The 23,549-nt window shown below is 34.9% G+C and overlaps 1 protein-coding gene across 4 annotated transcripts in view; it reads left to right on the top strand.

The window, feature by feature from the left end:
* The first annotated feature begins 6,175 nt into the window (after nucleotides 1-6,175).
* The window catches only part of LOC148943256 (cysteine protease ATG4D-like), a 73,276-nt gene continuing 55,902 nt past the window's right edge, over nucleotides 6,176-23,549 (top strand). Inside the window, exon 1 of one of the 4 annotated variants that reach the window (XM_089101924.1) lies at nucleotides 6,176-6,254. The gene's annotated coding sequence lies outside the window, so the exon portion shown is untranslated. Of the gene's footprint in view, nucleotides 6,267-7,181; nucleotides 7,209-20,730; nucleotides 20,750-23,549 lie in introns of those variants that run through there. The other 3 variants (XM_089101925.1, XM_089101926.1, XM_089101928.1) reach the window with 3 other exon arrangements.

The raw sequence follows: 23,549 nt of genomic DNA, 5'->3' as shown, positions 1-23,549 counted from the left end.
GAAAGGCGGATTCCTGTTCAGAAATAAACCCGTAAACAGAAGTCAGAAAAAAAATAAAAGTGAATTTTTGTCCGGAAGTAAACCTGTAAACAGACATCAGAAATAAAAAATGGATTTATGTTCGGAACTAAACCCATAAACAAAAAAAAGTGAATTTCTGTTCGGAATTAAACCCGTAAACAGAAACCAGGAGAAAAAAGCAAGAATGGGATTTCTGTTCGGAATTGAACCCAAAAACAGAAATTAGAACGAAAAACAAAAGAGGATTTCTGTTCGGAAGGAAACCCGTTAATAGAAATCAGAAGAAAAAAAAAGTAGATTTCTGATCGGAAGTAAACCCGTAAACAGAGATCAGAAAAAAAAATGGATTTCTGTTCGGAAGTAAACCCGTAAGTAGAAATTAGAACGAAAACAATGTGAATTTCTGTTCGGAACTGAACCTGTAAACAGAAATCAGAAAAGTAAAACAAAAAATGGGTTTCTGTTCGGAAATAAACCCGTAAACATGATAAGAAAAAAAAATGGACTTCTGTTCGGAAGTAAACCCGTAAACAGAAATTAGAACGAAAACAAAAGTGAATTTCTGATCGGAACTGAACCCGTAAACAGAGATCAGAAAAGTAAAACAAGAAGAATGGATTTCTGTTCGGAAGTAAACCCGTAAACAGAAATGAGGAACGAAAACAAGAAAGGGATATCTGTTCGGAAGTGAACCCGAAAATAGAAATTAGAAACGAAAACAAGAAAGAGATTTCTATTCTGAAATAAAGAAATGAGTAAATTTTCTGCTCGAAACTAAACCCGGAAGCAGAGATTTAAAGTAGTCGTTCTTCGGAACAGAACCCAGGAAGAAAGAGCTCACCTTTGGAACGGATCCCTCTGCTGGTCACCAGATATTATAAAGTAAGTCAAAGATATAATGAACCGTTTTAATCCTTAGTCAGAATTCAACTACCTATAACATTTAAAGCACTTACTTATGTACTAGCAATTCATTCCTTCTTCACTCAGCATGCACTCTTTTATGACGTGAGCCCATGCGACAGGTCACGTAAGCCATTAATTGGTACATTTGAGTTCAGCCCATTCGAAAGGTCTTGTAAGCCATCAATTGGTACATAACAAGTCCATTTTGAAGGATAAACATGTCCAGTTGGCACTTTTGAAATAACGGTGGCAGTGCTTTTAGCATGGGGAATATAATACATATTTGAGTAAAAAGGTGATTTGGGTATCGAGAAGATCAACTAAGAGAATAGCTTCACTTATTTTGTTATTATGATTAATAAAGATGGTGGATGTAGTGAAGATGTTAAAAATAGAATGACCAAGGATAACAATCTTTTCTTCACAATTGGAAAAGGTTTGGAATAAGAGAAAAATAAGTATGAGAATAAAGATCAGAATACTGGAAGACATAGTGACGAAATTGGTCAAGTATGATTCTTTAATGTGTGCGTTTCGGAAGAAAGAGGGAGGTTTGTTAGGTATTTTCCAGAGAAATTGTTTATATATTCTTTTCTGTACCTGTCTGTCGCGTCTATAGCAAACAGTAAAAGCTATAGTAAAAATGTGGGTCAAACCCTCTTTCTAGAATTTAGATGGCTACAAGTTAAAAGGTTCGTAGTGCTTCAAACCAAGACTGTTCAAGTTATGCTTTCGTGGTTGCAGCGGTAGCTGCAACCTAGTAAGTGACGAACACGTACCATAGTAAGAAAAGATAACTTGAAACCCTTAAAAATGGTATCAGATGAAAACGAGGAGATTGAGACTAGCAATTGAATGGACTTTTACGAATCACATATTTCTCAGAACATCACGTAGAACACATGCACTTTAGGCTTTAGGATGCATGACTACTGTTGCAGCTAGTGTATTTACGATCAGCTGCAGTTAGGGAGTGGGGGGGAATTACATATTGGCCTGCATAGTGGCTGCGTTTTATAATCTTATCACACTCGAATTTCACGTGGTTGGGAGATTTGTATTTATGGCAGCCACGGAGTGGGCACGAGAATTTAGAAACCAAGAGGAATTCGCAACCCACCTTGAGCCCAAGTCGTAGACTATCAATACCATAGCATAAGCAAAAGTAAATTTCACCGCCAGGGAGTTATCCAAACGTTCAGCTGAATGAAAATCAATACATTGCTTAAATATTACTACATCACAATTATCAGTACCCCCTTGGCAATGAAATGAAATTTTTTTTCGCCCATCATGGTGTCACAGCTAGTTAATATGTCTTACCCAAAGAGCTCATAACACACAGTTAGACAACACTCTCAGCCTCAATAACACAATTACATTGCTTAGATATGACCCCGTCACAAATAGCAGGCACCCCCTTGATAATGCCATGATATTTTGTTTCTTGTATAATGACGTCACAGTTACTCAACACACTTGCTGCGGATTGAAGTCCTTTGCTGCGGATTGACTAATTTGAATAATAGTATTAATTGCTTCATGACCACGATTCCAACAGTTCGTGGTAACTAACTGTATATTAAGAGCGACTCGTCTCAATAGTAACCGAAACTCTAAAAAACAGAATTTTAGCACCAAAAGATACATCAAAAGACTCAGATTTTTATGCTGATTTTAAATATATAAGTTTCATCAAGTTTAATTGTACTCATTAAAAGTTACAAGCCTGAGAAAATTTACCTTATTTTCTAAAAAAGGGGAAACACCCCCTTAAAGTCATAGAATCTTAATGACAATCACACCATCAGACTCAGCGTATTAGAGAACCTTACTGTAGAGGTTTCAAGCTCCAAGCTTTTCAAGCTTAAGTGTGGAATTTGGTATTTTTGCCAGAAAACAGATCTCGGATACGTGTTTATTTTATTTTTTTTTCTTTGTTTTGATTTCAGGGGTGTCAATATGGACCCAGTGGTCCTGGAATGTCGTGAGAGGGCTCATTCGAACGGAAATTAAATCTTATAATGCCTTTTTTAATAAAAAAAAAAATAAAATCGCTTTTTGCAAAACAACTGCATTTTTGATGACTGCAGTCTTTCCTGCTGCAGTCTTTTCAAAGATATTTGATTTTTGAAGCAATCAAACAGTTCGTGGTAACGAACTGTATAGTTAGAGTGACCAGGTGGTTGTAAGTTAGAGTTACAGCGACCAATTTGTTGGAAATATGTAGGAAATTTGACTAGTGATCAGAAGTTCTAATTCTCTTTTCAAGATTCATAGTGATCGAAGGGTGGATCCCTCCCCTCCCCCCTCACACCTCGTTCTTTCTCGAAATGCATCTGATTTTGATTTTGAGATGGCCATTTTGTCCAACGTATTTGAAAGGTCCGGAACTTAGGTCTTTGAGGATGACCCCCCCCCCCAACACCCATCAGGGAAAGAGTTTTAAGTTATGCCTTTGGGGCATATAAGGTATATATTTAGAGAGGATGATCGTATAAAATTTAGAGGGGACTCATTGAATTCGTAATCAGAAGCTCTAGTGCCCTTTTTAAGACTCAGAGTGATCGGAGGGTGGATGGCCCCAACACGCCTCGTATTTTCCCGCAATGCATCTGATAGAAATTTTGAGATGGCCATTTGTTGTCCTATAAACTTCAAAAACAGCTTATTCGATTAGAAATTGAAAGGGCCAGTGTTCTTTTTATTAGTTGAAAGTGATTGAAGGACAAATAACCCCCTCCCTCGCCCACCATTTCCCAAAACACTTCCAATCAAAATTTTTAAATAGTCATTTTTTTAACGTAATTGAAAGGACCGGAAACTATGTCTTCGAGGATGAGAACCCCCCTCCCACAGCCCTCATATTAACATATTTTGCTTATTTAAATCATACAATAAATAACCGAGTCAAACTCAAAACGAGCAAAGATTAACATGAGTAGAGCTGACAACCTCCATGCCTTCTCAAGACCAGAACATAATTTGAACTTTACTTAAAACAAAATACATCTAAAATCTTTTCATTTTGTTTTTACTTGTTTTAAATGTTTTTACTAGATTTATGAAGGGGAAAGTCCTCCTCCTTGAACCCCAATTACAGCGCGAATGTCTGGTGCCCTTTTTAAAAGTAACAAGAGATTGGAGGGCAAGCAACCTTTCTCTCAAGCCCATTCATATTCCAAACGCATCCAGTCAAAATTTTGAGATAGCCATTTTGTTCAGCATAGTAATTCGGTCCAGCAACTATGTCTTTAGAAATATTAGGCCTGTCAACTCCCCACAATTAAGCAATTGGCCATAATACTTTATAACTAAATGTTGCTTCAAAAATAAATCAAAATGCTTTGTGTTAAATGGTTGCCAATAACGCACCTCAGCAATTCCCTAAATATTATTTTTCCAGTCAACTTCAGAAGCTATCAAATTAAACTAGAAAATACTATTTGTTTCGTGATTAAAAATGGTTAAAAAAATTTCTCCAACACATAAATAGAAACCCATTCTATGGATTCCTATATAAGAAAACTGAAGAGATATGCATTGATGTCCATAAAAAAGACTATGTCAATAAAAAACGAACAGAAATTTAATTTAAAAACGTATTCCCCAAAACAAGTTTTTCAAAGAAGTAGAGCTATATTAAGCCAAGAATGAGCAAAAATAAAGTCAAATAATCTTCCAAACTTAAAACTACCACAAATCACTATCAATAAATAAAAGAAACTCAAAACGAACAGAAACTACAATAGATAGCCGAGTCAAACTAATAACGAGCAAAAATTAACATGAGTGGGGCTAATAACCCCTATGCCTTCTCAAAACCAGAAAAAAATTTGCGCTTTAATGAAAACAGAATACGTTTGAAATGTTTTCACATTATTTGCTTTCATAAATGAAAAATTATCAAACCTTAATGAAGAAATGTCAGTATGTGTCAATTTAATTGACAATCCGAGGTCATTTCTTTTTTTTTCCGTAAAGCGAAATTTATGTTCTGATCTTGAGAAGACATAGGGGTAATCAGCCCTACTCATGTTAATTTTTGCTCGTTTTAGTTTGCCTCGGCTATTTATTGTGGTTTCTGTTCTTTTTTAGTTTCAATTATTTATTGATAGTGATTTGTGGTAGTTTTAGGCTTGAAAGATTACTTGACTTTATTTTTGCTCATTCTTGGCTTAATGGGGTTCTTTACTTTTCTTTGAATAACTTGTCCTGTTGAAAATTTTTTCAAATTAATACAAAAAATACGAAAATATATAAAGTATTATTTTTTCCATGAAAAAGACTCTGTCAATAAAAAACGAACAGAAATTGATTTAAAAACTTTTTCCACAAAATAAGTTTTTCAAAAAAAAGTAAAGAGCTCCTTAAAGCCGAAATGGGCTGAAATAAAGTCAAATAATCTTCCAAGCCTAAAATTACCGCAAATAACTATTAATAAATAATTGAAACTCAAAACAAACCGAAATTACAATAAATAGCTGATTCAAACTCAAGACGAACAAAAATTAACATTAAAAGTGCTTATAACTCCCATGCTTTCTCAAGACCAGAACATAATTTGTGCTTTACTGAAAAAAAAAAATATGTTTTGAATGTTCTAACTTTTTTTTACTTTCAAAGGTAAATTTTATCAAAACTTTATGGAAGAAATATCCGTTTATTTCAATTAAGCAGACAATCCACGGTCTTTTTTTTTTTTTTATTTAAGCACAAATTATGTTCTGGTCTTGAGAAGGCACGGGAGTTATAAACCCTACTCAGGTTAATTTTTGTTCGTCTTGAGTTTGACTCAGCTATTTATTGTAATTGCTGTTCGTTTTGAATTTCATTTATTTATTGATAGTGATTTGTCTGACTACAATAAGCCCTACGACCCAGCGACTTTTTCTTAGTTGGAATATTAAATAACGAATCACAGAGCAGGTAGCAAAGTCAGTCAAATATGCAGCTCACATTGGAGATTATTTTACCCTAGGATCACATTAGAGTTTATTTTTCTTCTTGAGAAGCATTGAATTAGACAAATTTTATTGGTAATAATAAGAGTGTAAAATTTTTCTTATGATTTTGGTCAGTTTAAGGGTTGGTGTTTTGAACTAAATAAGACGTAAAACCACAGACAAGAAGTATTATCATACCTCTTACTGTGCGTAAAACCCTTTTCTTTCTCGGTAGAGCTAATGCGACCGGTCGAGGGATAAGAATAGGGTCGACTCGCCTACGACAGGACCACAATTTAGCAAAAATTTCAAAATAAAAAGACATGGCTCTTAATATTTAAGATGTTGAAAATTAAGGAACTGCAGTCCACTTAAATTTCTGTAATGCCTTTTGTTAGTAAAGTTTATCTAAACCAGACCAAAGCGTCTTAGTAGACTGTCAAATATTTGTTCTTACCATGTGTTAAGATCATCCACGTAGTATGGAAGCCCTGTAGCCTATGTTAATTTTTACTATAGCAAGATGTTTTAACAGCCAATTAAGCTTTCATGGTAAAATTCCAGACAAGTTACTTTTCTTATCTTGGAAAGTGGCTAGGTTAGGAAAATTAAACTTTCAGGGATGGATCTACAGACTAAAGTATTTGAAATACATACTTTGACTCCTTCTCCCTCTAGAGGGTACTGACCTTTTATGATTTTAAAATTCTTGCTTCTGTAAAATTGAAACCTTTCAAAATAGATCTCCTGCTTAAACAAAGTACAAGATAGTATTTTCAGCTTCACAACTTTGCTCAATCCCAATTTATGAGGTTTCAAAGATCTGCAAATACATTTCCTAAATGTAGAAAAAAAAAAACAGGTAAATTTTTATTAAATCATATTATTGACTTACAAATAAAGTGAATTTACCACTTGATGCTTTTTTTGTGCTCTTTTCAAATATAATAGTCATTTTTGTTGGAAATAAATTTTACCCCCACCCCTATATACCAATTTAGGGTATATATTTGCACATTAGGGGGATGGAGGTAAAGTTTAAAATAACCTCCCATTTACATCAGAAATAAAATTTGCCCCCCCCTACTGTGCAAATATATACCCTGAATTGGTATATATAAGGGTGGGGGTAAAATTCATTTCCAACAAAATGATTATTATATTTGGAAAGAGCATATAAAAAAGGCATTGAGTGGCATATTCAATTTATTTGTAAGTCAATAATATGATTTGGTAAAAATTTACCAAAAAACATTGATATGGCTGACAATTCTAATCCAAACAGGAATTGTGTTTTCAAAACTAAAACCAGAGAAAAGGAAATTGAAAATTAAGGTAGGCTATAATTTTGTTTTGTCAAAATTTAAATAGCCTAGGTACAGACCTGTCAAATAGGCAAATTTTGTAATAACTAGAAATTAGAAGAGGATTAACATAGTAGCTTGGTAATGCCTTCCCAGAGTATATTTTTGGTTCTGTAATCATTATACAAAGTTTAATTTTATTAACAAAGCCACTTTCCAAGATAGCAACAAGTAGCTTGTGTAGAGTTTTACCACTTCAATATTTGACTGTAACACAGAAAAATTGGTAAAACACAAGTTTAAAGACTTTTTGCTATCATGGAAAGTTGGTTGATTTAGTTAAGTTATAAAGCTAAAATAAATCTTATGCTCAAATAAGGCATAAGAATAGTGTTTTGAGCCTCATCCCTTTACCCAATCCCAATTTATAATGCTTCAAAGATCTGTAGTTATTTTCTTAAACCTATATCAGTTCAAATAGGGATAAATCTTTTTATTAGACAATAAGAAAATACTAAATATTTTGATCACATATTCAGTGACCATCATCAGCAGATTTACCAGTATATCTGCATATGATGGTCACTGTATATGTCATCAAAATAGCTAGTACTTCTTTTTATTTTTTTTTTTTATGTCTGACAAAAGGATTTATCCCTATTTGGAGTGTTGTTTATCATCATGAAAAGGCAGTGTGGTCTTTGAAAATACCTAATTCTTAAATGGAGCAAGAGACCCTTGATAAAAAATAAAGACAGACTGAGTATTTACATTTGATTCCATGCCTTCTAATTACCTCATTTATTATCTGATGTTAGAAGTTTTAATATCATTGAAGTTCTCAGTTACTAGACTTCTCTAAATCAGAATATGCCAGTTTCATTGGCATCATGTGCCAGAAATTAACAAAGATCCAGTGATATTTAGTCAAAAATTTTTGTAGAGGCTAATTTTTTTTTTTTTATAAAATGAATTCTATCTGGAAAATAAACTTACTCTGGCCATTGGTGACATAATGTAGCAAAGGCTGTCACCATTAGCTGCTATATTCTCAAGGTATAAATGAGTAGTTTACCATTCAAAAGTACAATTTCTATTATAAATTTGAATCAACTGTGATCCATTTATTAGTTGCATTTGGGAGTAGCTCTTTAGAAGCTTGCTATCTCAAAAAATTAAATTTGAAGACTTCCTGTTCTAATTATTTGCAAAAGCCAAGGAATTTGTGGCCAAAATAACATCATTTATGATAACATTTCAAAACTCTCCTAAACCTTATATCCTGGTAAAATCTATTGCTTCTGAGATTCATTCACCTAACCACCATGGCAGGAACTCTCTAACAAACTTCAGTGTCACTCCTCACTGCAATACCTACAAAAAATTATTAGATCATATTATTAGATGTTATTAGATCATTTTATATCATTGGAATATAGATTGATTTAACTGTAAACTTAATCATGGCCAATAGTGCAATCAATTGAGATAACTCAATGACCATCTCTAAAAAGAGTTACCATCACTTTCCCAGCCAAAAAAAAGTTTAGCTTTTTTTGGATCAGGCTCCTCCTTTGGAGTCCATTATATTTTGTTTTGGTAGTATAATGGTATGTCTTAATTTCAACTACACTAAGTTAGATGCCACAAGATTTTTTATTTATTGCACCTAAACTCCACCAACATATTATTGCAAAAGTATCTTCTTGATTATCTTGCACATCCCTCAGACCCCCCTCTTTTGGAAATTTGTGTTTCAACGGCTTTTTATCAATGGACCTAGTGACCACTATGTTCTGTTCCTAGATATTCTTCTTGATGATAATCTCCTATTTGGGCATCCTATTAATCAATTTAAAAAGAAGATATCAAGGAATCTTAGAATTCTTGGGAAGCTGAAATATCTTTTTCCTTGGTCAGTTCAAGAACCTCTGTTTCACAGTTTAATTTAGTCTTATGTCAGTAGAAGTGGCGATAATAAGTACTATTATATGCTGCAACTTCTATGGAAGGAAATTGCAATAGCATGGAAAAGGGCATCAGTAAATTTCTTTGTCTCTATTCTCCTGAGGAGGCCTATGTAAATGAGTCATGTGTGTTGAAATTATATAATTAGATGAAACAAGTGTCAGGTGTACAAAAAAAAAAAAAAAAAACTTGGCCTCCCTCAAGTAAGCTAACCATAGACCATGCAATAGCACTGCCAAAGTAAAGAACAATGTTGGCACAATGTATTATTTATTTATTTATTTTTGTTTTTAACCAGGGCACTTTGTATAGTAGTTGTCATAGAAACTTTGAAAGGGACTGATTCAATTGGAAATTGAAAGTTCTAATGCCCTTTTGAATAGTTGAAAGTGAATAGAGGGCAACCAGCCCCCTTCCTTATACCCATTATTTTCTCAAACACATCCAATCAATTTTTTTTTATAAGCATTTTGTTCAGCATAGTTGAAAGGTCCAGAATTATGTCTTTGAGGATGACTCCCCCCTCCATGAAGCCTGCAGGGCAAGGGTTATAAGTTGTACATGTTGCCCATTATTAACAAAAGAGGTTTTTATGGAAGGAGTTGTTTTATAAACTTCAGAGAGGGTTCATTTAATTTTAAATCAGCAGTTCGAGTGCCCTGTTAAGGGTCAAAAGTGATCAGAGGGCAAATAGCCCCCCCACCAAGTCCCCCCCCCCAATGCATTCAATAGAAATTTTGAGAAAGCCAGTTTATTCAAAATAGTCCATAGATCATATAAAAAGGCTTTTGGGGTTGAAACAAACCCCACGAACCTGGGGGCAAGGGTTTTAAGTTATGCCCCAGGGGCATATAAGGTCTTATGGAATGGGTGGTGGCATAACCTCTGGAGGAGGCTCATTTGATTGGAAATTGGAAGATCTAGTTGCCTTTTAAGAGTCAAAAGCAATGGAAGACAACCAGTCACTCCGCCAACTACCCCTCTTTTCTTCAAACGCATCTGATTGAAATTGTAAGATAGCCATTTTGCTCAAAATAGTCCAAAGAACATATAACAATGCCTCCAGGGTTGACATAACCCATCAGAGCCTTGGGGCAAGGGTTGTAAGGTTTGCTGTGGGGGAATTTAAGGTTTTTTTATGGAATAGGTTGTCATAAAACTTCAGATAGAGATTATTTGATTTGAAATTGGAAATTCCAGTGCCGTTTTTAAGAGTCAAAATTGATTAAAGGGCAACTAGCCCTCCTCCCATGCCCATCTTTTCCCAATACAAACATCCAATCAAAATTAACCTTTTAGGGTAAGTTGTGGTAGATTTTGAACCAGCCAGAGAACACTAAGTGTATACTTTTAATACTAATTTTACAGTTACTGTAACTAATGACACTAAGGGTGTTAAGGGTGAAACTTTTAGGGAATGTCTTTTGGGATTTCCCCTTCCCTCTCACAGCCCCCAGGGCAAGGGTTTTAAGTTAGATAAAACGAAACAATAGTAAAAAAAGAGAAAAACGAGGATTATACAAGCCAGTGAAACATATGGACTAAAATGCAAATACTTCGGTCAAGACTTCCACTTGACCGGTCCCAGTGCAAGATAATAACATAAAAATTAGTAATAAAAATCCATGGATACTATAAAAAAAATTTTCAAACCTTAAAACGAAGTGCAACTAAAATTTGAAGACCCTCTCCATATAACAGTAAAAGGGTAACTGAGTAAAAAATACAGTACCTAACGGGTATTCAGTTTTCTAATTTATACAGAGCATGTTTAAGGGCTATATGTCTTCATGGAAAAGCCTCGTTACAAATTTGGTTAAGTTGTTAAATGTGATTTTTTTTTAATGCTTAAGTAGAATAAATCAGAATTAATTAGCTCATTATAAATGGAGCTTGAATAGGTTTCTCCCCTGTCTCTATTGAGAGCAACCTTTTGGTGAATGTACTTTTTTATCTCAACTGCCTCCCTGAAAACTTGTATGAGACCTTTAACAGGGGCAATAATGGAGGTGTTATCGAATAAAACGAAATGGTGTGGGTTGTTATAGATATGCTGAGCCAAGGCGGAATCAAAAGTCTCAGGCCTTTGGCGTAGCTCCATAGCTTTGTCGATTGAGGACCTGCGTTCAAACAATCTCTCCCCCAATTGCTGGTGGGTTCTTCCAACATAAAAACATCTGCAAGAACATGGAACCTTATAAACACCACTGCCCAAAATAAGGCTTGTTTTATCTTTACCGCTGTTAAATATTACCGCTATGTTAAAAAATCTTTACCGCTATGTTAAAATAATCATTTACTTGATGATCAATTTTGAAGGTGGCTTTTAAGTTATGTTTTTTAAAAATTCTTGTAAGTTTGTCACTTAATTCGGGAAAAACGGGTAAAACAATAAAGACTTTCTTATCACACATTAAAGAGATGATATCCGTCGAGGGTTGTGGAGATGATGAATCTTTTTCTGCCTTTTTTTGTCTTTTTTCTATGATGGATTCCAGTAACTTGATGGGATATCCATTGCAAAACAAAATGTCCTTCAGATAATTTAATTCTGGGATTATATGAGCCTTTGAACAAATTCTTATGATGCGATGAACTAAAGATATAACTACTCCTTTTTTTACACAAGGAGGGTGGTTGGAAGAGAAATGCAAATACCTATCATTATGTTTAGGTTTTCTATAAATTGAATATTCAAGGCTGAGAGATTTTTTGAAGATTAAGACGTCTAAAAAAGACAGTTTATGATTATCTTCCAGTTCCAAGGTGAACTGAAGGTTGGAATCGAAACTATTATGATGAAATAGAAAAGCGTTAAGTTATATCTCTTCGTGATTCCAGACAGAGATCACATCATTGACAAACCGGCCCCAGAACCGGTGTTTCAGAGGAAAAGTATTCAAAGCGGAGGTTTCAAAAAATGTTTGGGTGAAAAATTGATTGTTGTGCCGAAAAGATAAGGAACATCTATTGCAAAGACGAACAAGTTGCATAATAGTTTCAATATCTAATGTTTTGTAATCAATCGGGTCAATATTATCTTGTAGTTTCTTTTGAAGAGCAAATTCACATTTTTTTATATCACATGATGTATACAGCGAAATGGCATCAAAACTGGCCAAAACTGTGTCTTTTTTTATATCAAGGTTTTTTAATTTTTCCACAAGGTGTACTGAATTTTTAATGTAAGAAGCTTGCGTTGACATAAGAGGACGAAAAATTGTGGCTAAATGAAAAATTGTGGCCATATGTTTCACTGGCTTGCATAATCCTCGTTTTCTCTTTTTTTACTATTGTTTCGTTTTATCATGATTAGCCAGTGTGGTCTTAGAAATTATTTACGACAAGCTGTAAGTTAGGCAATTTGTTCATTGTTTACACATAGTATCTGTTATTTAGAAAGGTATGCATCTTTGACCTTTAGTTTCCCAAAATACAAAATGTATTCAGGTGAATCTTTCAGGGAATGTTTAGAGAAGTGTTACACTAAATCAAAACATTTTATGTGTATAAGAGGTGTAAAAAGGCATAACACAGGAATGACTAAGTATGTCGATAAATAAAAGTTCAAATAGGGATAAAATCCTTTTAATAGACAGTGATGATGATAACAGTGATAGAAATTCACAAAAATACCAGATATTTCGGTCACATATACAGTAACCGTCATCAGTAGTAAAACTAAACTAAAACAATTTAAAACAAAAGTTTATATTCTAAATCAAATAACATTACATATTGTTTAAATCTCTAATTCTTATCAAAGCAAAGGCGGATGCTAGCCTCTTTGACCTAGTTGGATTCGGTTCATTAGCGTTCAATGATATAACGTTTGGACAAAGGTCAACTACATTGGGTGAATTGAACTTTACTCTGTCAGATTTTAATAAATTATCATAGATAGAGTTCAACCCATATTCAGCTGTATCCCGATTCAAAGCAATATTCTTGAAAAAGATTTCCTTTATTTCAAAAATTTCACAAAAATTTTGCTTTTAACCCCAATCCCTAGAAATCAAAGAGACATTCTCGAACAAAATAAAATGGTCTGGAAAATTAAAAATATGTTCTGAAAGGGCTGAAGTAAAATCTTCAGACTTATAATTTTGCTTTAAAGCCGAAGAAATAGAATCTTTGTGTTTTAATAATCTCATTTCCAAACTCTGGTTAGTACGTCCTACATATGAGCTTCCGCAAGTAGATGAGATCTGATAAACCCCACTTTGATGCCCAATGAAGTTAGCTCCTTCCCAGAATTTAGAAAACTACCCAAAGTATTATTACTCTTTAATGCTACCCTTAGACCATTGCTTTGTAAAATTCTTTTAAGTTTTTCACTTAGCCCGGGCACATATGGTAAGGAACAAAAAACCTCATTCTCCTATGTTGTCTCCAAGACTTCCTTAGAAATCTCTAGAAACCTTTTTCTTCTTTTTGAAAAAGTCTGGTTAATTAACCATTCTGGATACATGTTGCTTATTAGTATTTTCCTTAGAAAAGACAACTCCTCCTCAACAAATTTTGGAGAGCAAATACTAAAGATCCGATCAGTTAAAGAAATGATCAAACCAATTTTTACTTGGCGAGCGTGACTGGAACTATAGGACAAGAATATATTGCTATTTGTTGGTTGTCTGTAAATTTTAAAATCCAGACTATTTTGTTTTTTCAAAAGAAGAACATCAAGGACAGAAAGTTTCCCATTTTTTTCCAATTCAACAGTAAACTTTAAATCCCCCCCCCCAAAAACAATTAAGATGTTCCAAAAATTCTTTTTATTCCTCCTCCCCATAATCCCATACTGAAATAATAACATCCATATACCGGCCCCAGAAAATATGTTTTAAAAAATATGAATCTAACGCAATTGTTTCAAAATTCTCCACAAAAATATTAGCTAACAAAGGGGATATAGGGGCCCCCATAGGTAAACCATTTATTTGTTCGAAATACTCCCCTCTAAATTGAAAAAAATGAGAGAACTTATTGCACAACCTTACTAAGTACATAATTACAGAAACTTCCAAATCTGTTTTGCCACTAATCAAATACAAATTTATTAACAGGGTTCCTTTTAGAAGAGTTCCGGCTGCTTCTACATCAATATTTGTGTACATTGATACAATGTCGAAGCTTGAAAGCAAAGAATTCGAAGAAATTTCTACTTTTTTCGGTTTTTCAACCAAATTTGAAGAATTCTTAATATACGAAATTTGTGTAGACGAAAGTGGTTTACAGATTGACACTAACCATTTGCTCAAAACACTTGTTGATGACCTTGTACTTGGCACAATTGGTCGTAATGGTAGGTTAGGCTTATGAATTTTGGGAAGTCCATATAATTAGGGCACAAGGAACTGCGTGGCAGGCATTTGTAATAGAGTTGAGGTGTACTTTTTCCTTCATCCTTTAAGCACTTCAATTCGTTTTTAAGCTTATTTGTAAAAGAGTCTGTTGGAATATACGATAGCTTCTTGTATGTTTTTTCATCATTTAGTAAACTTCTGTAATTTTGATTCGTAGTCCTCAGTATTGATCACAACTAAAGTGTTTCTCTTATCTGCTTCTGTAATTGTAATTGAACCATCCCTTTTCAAGTTTATAAGAAATCTTATGTCTTTGATGGTGATACTAGAAAATTCCGGTTTCAAAACAAAATTAGATAGGGTTTTCACGGGAGAAGCTCTTACAAACCTAACATCTTTTATTAGATTTGCGTTTTCATGCAAAGATGTTTCTATTGAAGAGATAATGTCTTCCACGGGGACTTTATCCGGTTTAAAACAAAATTTCGGACCCTTTTCAAGCACTGATTGTTCTTATATCGTTAAAGTTCTTGATGAAAAATTAACCACACCTGGTCCAAGAACTGACGAAAATATTATTTTTTGATAATTTCGAAAAGTTTTTTAGTAGTCTTTCCCTGGACAGGCGAAAGTCATGATTGAAGTTATTTTTCTCTGTTTGTTGAATAAAACAAAAGTCACTTATACAAACCTTTTTTTATATCAGCTTTTTCAGGAAAAGTTTATCTCTGATTATTAAAGCTCTTTTTCGACTTTTATCATTAATAATGTGATTTTAAGTCTTGAAATGTAAGCTTCGTTCAAACTTTTCTTCCTTGAATCTACGACTAAGTATGTTAATTGGGAACTTTTAGGAAATGATAAGGGAGATGATCAATTGACCAAAAAGGCACTACCCCTACTTCTATTGCTGCTACAACTACTACTAATACTACTACATTCACAACAGCTACTACTACTACTGTTACAACTATCACTAAAACTGTGTAATGTAGTAACTCAAGAGTTTTGTGTATACAAACATTGGTTAGGGCTAGATTACCCAGACTGTGGTCATATGAATCATTATATTTGTTAACTACCAAGTCAAGTTTAGGGATAAATGAAAAAGGGGTAAATTGTGTTTAAGAATGATTAATTTTTAGTCTCAATGTATGTATAACTTTTTCTGCAGTACTGCACTCTATGGGAGAAAACAAGTGATTTAGAACTACATTAGCCTATAATTTTCCAGTACCTTCTTTAGGGCTGGTGGCAAAATTCTTTCCCACAATCGATTTATAATTTATTGAAATGGAAATAGAAAATAGACAATCAAGATATTTGGCCCCTTCATGTTGTGTCTTTTTCTTGAATAGAACAAACCTAAAAACAACTTTATGTATCAATCACAATTAACAAGTACATATTATAAGGCTTATTATATTTCAAAAAGTCTCTCTCTAATACTAAAAGATCTGCTTGAGTAATTTCACCAGGGAAAAATAGGAGGGTCCTTCAAAATGTTTAGGTCAAAGCCTAAAATTTCTACGCTAAAAATTTATTCTAAAAAATAAATTACGAATTTTTTTTGACAGGTTAATATAATATAAGAAAACAGTCCAGAGCTCGAGAATAGCTGTAGGATTCTTATAAATTTTTACTCTTAAGATTATCTCTAATCAAAAGACCATTTTTTTTGAAGATTCCCTAAAATATCAATTCTTTTGTGTGCATTTTCATCTCATCACAAATTATCTCCCATGATTTATAGCTGTAAATAATGCATTTAGGGGCACTACTCAAGACAGACTTTGAGTTTTCTATTATCTTTGAAAGAAGCTGCGTTTTTGTGAGTTTTGGCACTATTCAAGAAATACTTTGAGTTTTCTATTATCTTTGAGATAAGCTACGTTTTTTGTGAGTTCTGGCACTACTGAAGACTGATTGTGAGTTTTCTATTATATTTGAAATAAGCTACGTTTTTTATGAGTTTTGGAACTACTCAAGATAGATTGTGAGTTTTCTATTATCTCTGAAATAATCTATGTTTTTTGTCAGTTTTTTTTGTGATCTTTGGCACTACTCAGGATAGATTGTGAGTTTTCTATTATCTTTGAAATGAACTACGTTTTTAGTGAGTTTTTGCACTACTCAAGACACATTGTGTGTTTTCTATTGTCTTTGAAATAAGCCATGTTTTTTATGAGTTTTGGCACTAGTCAACACAGATTGTGAGTTTCCTATTATCTTTAAAATAAGCTACTTTTTTGTGATTTTTGGCAATACTCAGGACACTGTGTTCATGGATGTATATTTTACTTTAAAATGCACTTATCTATCTATCTAATATGCAGAATAATTGTACAAAGCATATTTTGCCTACAGACCTGCTATAATTTGTCCCCTCCCCTATTGTGCAAATTTATAGCCCAAATTTATTTCTAAAGTAACTAAGAAACTAACGCAAAACGGGAGTGTTCTTGAATTTTACACAGCATAAACTTGATTGAGTGGGGCAGATCAGTCTAAGGCACGCTACCAAAGTAGATCTAGATCAGTCTTGATCTAGAGTGTGTGGTATAAAGAACTCTTTTCTTGGATAAAACCCTGTTTTACATTGTGAGTGATTTCCCAGTGGACACTTATTTGAAGATTTTTATTTATAATCGGCTTATCTTTTGTTTGGTTTATTTGACCGCTGTGATTTCCCCTGGGAACAGTGATTTTAGCTCGTTGTTGCCGATTGGAGGTTGCCAATACAAGATTTTTTCCGCCGAATCTTTTAAAAAAAAGTAGCTATATTACTAGAATTCAGTCAATTTGGAGCAAATTTCAACCTTTTCTTAAGGTCCCTCAACAGTACCGCGTGGATCACTTGGGACTAAGCAGAAGAGGGGAGAGAACCTGCTGGAAATGCCGTATTGGTACCTGCTGGTTTTAATTAGCATTAAATTGCAGGGGACAGGTGAGCAGGTCTTGACGCTTCCCTTGCTCCTGGTGATCTCTGTGCGGCTATTCAACCTTCTTTCTGACTAAGTGAGATACCTGGTGTATGTTTGTTTGCTACATACAATGTGGAGCCAGCAGCTTGTATGGTCTCCAGTCTTGAACTTTTTATACCATGCCCAGGCTGTGGGGAATGTTCACGCCTATATTGCTAAAACTTGTGCGAACTTTTTTAGCACTGATTCGTTAATGGAAGCAAAGAAAACATTATGGAATTTTGCAAACTGCACGGATTGCCCAAGTGACCAACAGAAAACTGCAGCTAATTGTCTGGACATGCTTAAAATTTTTGAAAAGTGTGATGAAAAGCAAATACCACTACCCTGTTTTGTACTGTATGAGCCTGACGAAGTACCAGTTATCTTAGGGGAATCAAGTGCTACACTTACTCGTAAAGTTAACAAACTATGTGTCAAATTCGATAATTACGTCCTGTCGAAGCGCAACCCACTGCCTTCTTTGTCTCAAGCCCCCACATAATCATCCAAACCCTCTTTTGCCGTTATATTAAAGAATCCACCTAAAACGCTGAATGACACCAAGGACCGCAAAACTTTTATTGATAACTTGTGTGGTGACCCGAAGTCAGCAATAACTGAGCTTAGACCGGGAAAGGATACTTGGTACCTCGTCGTAAGTGATAAAATGAAGCTACTGCTGTAGCTGATGCTTTTAAATCTATGGACCAATCGCTAAGCCTACAGCTAAAAGTTCCAGTGTATTATGGAATTGCCCGTTACGTTCCTGACAGTGTTACTGACGGTCAGTTGCAGAACTTGATAACTAACTGTACCGAAGTCTCCGGTATCGGCAAAACTTGGTCCTATAAGCTTCGGTTCTCTCGCCAAGAAGACTTATTAGCAGCCATTTCCTCGTTAGTGATAATCGAGTACGAGCGTATCCGTATTTATAAGTTTCTCCCTCTTCCTCCTCGCTGCTACAACTTCCAAGCTTACGGACATATTGCCCAGCACTGTAAAGCTCTTACTCCCTGTTCGCGCTGTGTGCTGACAGGACATTCGAACTAGCTGGAAACCCCCTGTCAAAATAAAATGAAGTGTACACTGTGCAGCCAAGCTGACCATCCTTGTTACAGCTACAAATGTCCTGTCACACAGAAACTTTTGAATCCCATAAAATGAACACTGATCTACGAGTTACATCATGGAATATTAATGGAGGCATCTCAGTGAATTTACCCATAATCCAAACTCTATGTGACACAAATGACGTTCTCTGCCTACAAGAGCACCTTCTCACTGCTGACAGTCCATGTTTGTTGAGCAAGACTGCTTCTACTGTCGTAATAAGTCGTGCAGCTAGACACTCAGGGGCTGGTCGGCCGAGTGGAGGTACTGCTATTCTTGCTAGAAATGTCCTCATGCCTGAATACTTTTGAGACAGTGACTATTTTACGGCAGTCAAAATTCAGAATTACGTGGTGGTCTCAGTGTGTTTACCCACCGATTACCGTAATGCTAAATCAGAAAGACAATTTGATCAAGCTTGCCGCCTAGTCAGTTCCCTCGTGTCTGATTGTGGAGTGCAAAATCTAACAGTAATCATTACTGATGCTATAAACTGTAACCTATTTGACGACAGTAGCAGTCGTGAAAATATTTTAAATAGCATGTGCCCTCAGCTTTTGGCGGTCGAGAATACCCAATGTTTCACATATATCCATAACTCTGGCAGTACCCCTTCTCTGGACTTTTTTATGTGTTCCCCAAATGTAAAACCCGACTCAGGATCCTCACTTATCTCCACTTTCCAAATCTGAGACCATCTGCCTATTTGTAATATATTCCCTGTTCAACTTATTGCACCAAGTGGTTCAAGTCCAGACAATGATAGTAAATGGCATGAAACCACTGACTGGGCTCGTGTAGATATGTTTATGTTCCGGGCTGTTATTAATTCTATTTTGAAAAAGATCAAAGTGCCGTTTCATCTACTTTCCAAAAAAAAACTATTAACCTTTGCAGAGAAGCAAATATTGCTGAATATTTACTGTGCAGAGATCGTTCACGCTCTACGCACTGCCGAGCGTGCTAGTGTACCCATACGAAGAGTACGTCTTGGAACTGAGAAGCATGGTTGGTCAGGCAGTCTTGATCTCGTTGATTATTGTGCTAAATCGAAATTCTGGTTTCATGTCTGGAAGGAGTGTGGTATCCCACGGCAAGGTTTGGTAAATGAAATTCGTCTGAAAACAAAGCGATATTTTGCGAAAGTGTTTAGGCAACACCAGGCTAAATCAGTAGCTGAACTATCAAGTAAAGTAATTTCGTATGGAAACTGCTCAAAAGAGATAATTCAAAAGCCTATAATGCTTTCAAAATTACCAATGACCAGTGGTATGGTTACTTTAAAAGTGAATTTTCCAAGCCTGATCCATCATTGTCAAACCAATATGAAAGGGAGCTTGATGGTTGCTTAGGCTAATCAACTGATGAGATCAGTTTTATTGCTACTCGATGTACGGTTACTGAGCGCATTTCTAAGCTACAGAAGAAAACTTTTCGTGGTGTTGATGGCCTCTGTGCAAAGCATCTAAGATGTGGGTTCCCTCTCCTGATTGAGTATCTGACCGTACTCTTTCAGATGATATTCTGTTGTGGTATTTGTTCAGTACTGGAGCAATAACCCCGGCATTAAAAAGGGGAAAGCCCACGGACCAATGTTCTTCTTTTAGGCCAATTATGGTGCCACCGGTTTTGTGCAAAGTTTTTGAGTTACTAATTATTGACGAGATATCTGATAAGTGTTATACACCGGATAACCAACTCGGCTTCAAGAAAGGAGTAGGCCGTGATTGCCTAAAGGAGTAGGCTCACCATTTGATTGCTAATTTACTTCCACATACTCATGAAAATAATGAGGCATTATATTGTGCCGGGTTAGACGTATCTAGAGCTTTTAACACGGGTATACATCCACATATCTTATTGACTGCTTATAAGCGTGGAGTTAATATTCTGTCATCAAATTGATATGTGATATGTATAAAAAGCTAAATGCCAGAGTTAAGGTTACCATCTCACCTGGTATGATGGAACTCACTCCTGCAATTCCAGTAAAAAAGGGTAATAGACAGGGCGCTGTTACTTCTCCCCACACCTGTTTAATAATATTGTCATTGTGCCACAACAGAACGTTCTAACCACATGTATATTTAATGGTATTGATGTTTTGCTAGCTAACTATGCTGATGACATCCTTGATATTAGTAGGACAGCCTTTGGAATTGAGGACAATTTTGGAATTCTCGATAGGGAGTATAAACGTATTGGTCTTCGATATAATGAGAGTAAGACTGAGTTTCTGGTGTTCAATCACCGTTCAGATTGCCCGACAAATGTTTAGTTAGGTGAACATGTTATTAAAGCACAAGATACACTGACGTATCTTTTTGTACCGATTGGGTCAAATCTTCGCGCCACGCGTCAACTTTTGAAAGATTTTTTGCCAGAAAAGCTAGGAATGCGTACAGTTTACTAGTTGCGTTAAAGTTTAAATTTAAACGCTAGGGTAAACGCCTAGAACCCTACTCAAGGCAGATTGCGAGTTTTCTATTTCCTTAAAAATAAGCCACGTTTTTTTGTGAGTTTTGGCACTACTCAAGATAGATTTTGAGTTTCCTAGGGTGAAGGTACCAATGATTTGACAGTTTTGTAAAAAAGCTTTTTCTACTCCAGAAGCCTTAATTTAAAGACTTGGTTTAAAAACAGTTTCAGTATGTAGAAAAAATAGCTACGAATCTAACTGTCGGGTTAGAAGTTTGAAGTTTTATCAGAAAAGGGTAAAAAACTCCGATTTTCTTAAACTGGAGTATTTTCACCTACAAATTTGACAGAACAAAAAAGTTACCTGTTTTTGGCGCAAGTCGGAACCCTATTCGACATGTGTCGAAATACTTGGGGAATACTTGTGGGCGGATCCTGGTCGATTCAACATGCCTATTCTTTTTACTTTATTTCATCATTTCTTTTCAACTTTTTTAAATGTGTAAATGTGTAAAATATTATTCAGATAATGGAAGCAAAGAACTAAAATTGCCTCAAGTATAGGGACGAAATTGGATAATCATATGGAGTGTAATCGTGTGACATAGGTCTCTATAATATAATGTGTGACATAAGTCTCTTTATAAACGTTACCTGGAATGGCCCACTTTGTCTCAGCTTCAATGGTTCAGCAGCGATTTCTTTGTTGTTCACAGTTAAAGTGTTGTCAACATTTGGCTATTTCAAAGTTAATCTACCAGTTTAATCCACTTTAAAAAGGTTTAGCTTTGACTATCCTTTGTCTGGAAAGTTCAGATTTCTTGAAATATGCATGTCCTGCTTACGATTATTAGAAATTTGTGACACCAAGGAGTATAACATGTTTCATTAGCATTTTGGGTGGGATAGGAATCCAACGCTAATTAGGGAGGGGTTCAGAGAGAATATTTTGTATTTTGCAGCTTGGGATCTATTTGAAAGAAAATGTGTATAAAATTTACTAAGAGAAAGTGTACTTCAAATTTATCCAGTGATAAATCAATTAGGGTGTTGTGACCAACCAAGTCAAAAGCTTAAAAGTATGAACATAGCATGAGGCCACTCGGCAGTTCCTCAGATGATGGAAAAATCTACATCTAGCATAAAATCAGTAAAACTACAATAAAAAAAACAACAATTTTTTTTTTCATGTTAAATATTATTACAAATAATAATCATCAAAACCTCTAGTTGTTGAGAAAGTACCCGTAAATTCGACAACTATGTTTTCGTCAGAGGACCCTTGAATTTTGACACCATTTGTTTCTCATCTGTTTTACAAGTTCACTGAAGTTTCAACAGAGTCATCTATATTTCAACAGGGTCTGTTGCTGTCTCTTGAAAATTTCGACAAGGTTATTAAAAGAGATTCCCAAAAGAAATGAATATCATAATAGAAGCCAATATCTACATTTGAATTCGGCTGAAGGAACATTTTTAGCCGGTCTGGTATTCCACTACATCAGATAAGAATTTTTGACACTTGGAACATAGTTTCGTCAATATAATATTAGCTACCATTTTAACTTAATTTTATCAAGACAAAGCCAATATGGCTACATTTTAGAGAACATCAGATGTACCTTGATGCATTGCTGCTGCTCCCCACTTTTTTTTTGCCAAAATAGAGCAAGTAAGGACAGTTTGAACATTACACAGCTAACAAATTGTCGGGAGCTCATTTTGTGTCGAAAAGAGGAAACTGTTTGAATCGAATATCCTTTTCATATCTGGGTGTATCGGATATAGTGTCCACGTTTCGTATTGTCAAAATATAACATAGGCTTCAAGAGATGGTTTTTCAAGTCACGACTAAGCAGAGTTATCATGTTTTGAAGGAAAATTTCGACAGTGGTTCCAAAATTGCACTGTCGAATCATTGGTGCCTTTACCCTACTATATTTGGAATAAGCTATGTTTGTTGTGAGTTCTGGCACTACAAAAGACAGATTGTGTGTTTTCTATTTTCTTTGAAATAAGCTATGTTTTTTGTGAGTTTTGGCACTGCTCAAGACAGATTGTGAGTTTTCTATTATCTTTTAAATAAGTTACATTTTTGCGAGTTGATTTTTAGATCTTTGGCACTACTTCAGACACATTGTGAGTTCTCTATTAACTTTGAAATAAACTACGTTTTTTTTTAGTTTTGGCACTACTCAAGACAGATCGTGAGTTTCCTATTATCTTTGAAATAACCTACTTTTTTGTGAGTTTTGGCACTACTCATGACTGATTGTAGTTTTCTATTATCTTTGAAATAAGCTACTTTTTTAGTTTTTTTTTGTGATTTTTCACAATACTCAAGACACTGCGTCATGGCAGTATATTTGGCTTTAAAATACACTTATCTATCTATCTATCTAATATGCAGAATAATTGTACCAAAGACATTTTGCCTGCAGACCCGCTATACTCCTTCCGATTTACGTGCCTTGTTGATCATGTTTGCTATCGTACGCTACAGCATAGTACAGTACTCATTTAGCTGTATTTTAGCTTCTATTCCTCTTCTTCTTCATTCTCACTGCCAATGGTATAACAAGTGTTCATCTGGTCAGTTTTGGA

The sequence above is a fragment of the Artemia sp. Qi Xiang Cuo genome, chromosome 15 (assembly GCF_049724085.1).
Source record: "Artemia sp. Qi Xiang Cuo chromosome 15, ASM4972408v1, whole genome shotgun sequence".
Classification (NCBI taxonomy): Eukaryota; Metazoa; Arthropoda; class Branchiopoda; order Anostraca; family Artemiidae; genus Artemia; species Artemia sp. Qi Xiang Cuo.
This window is presented reverse-complemented; position numbering and strand designations above follow the sequence as displayed.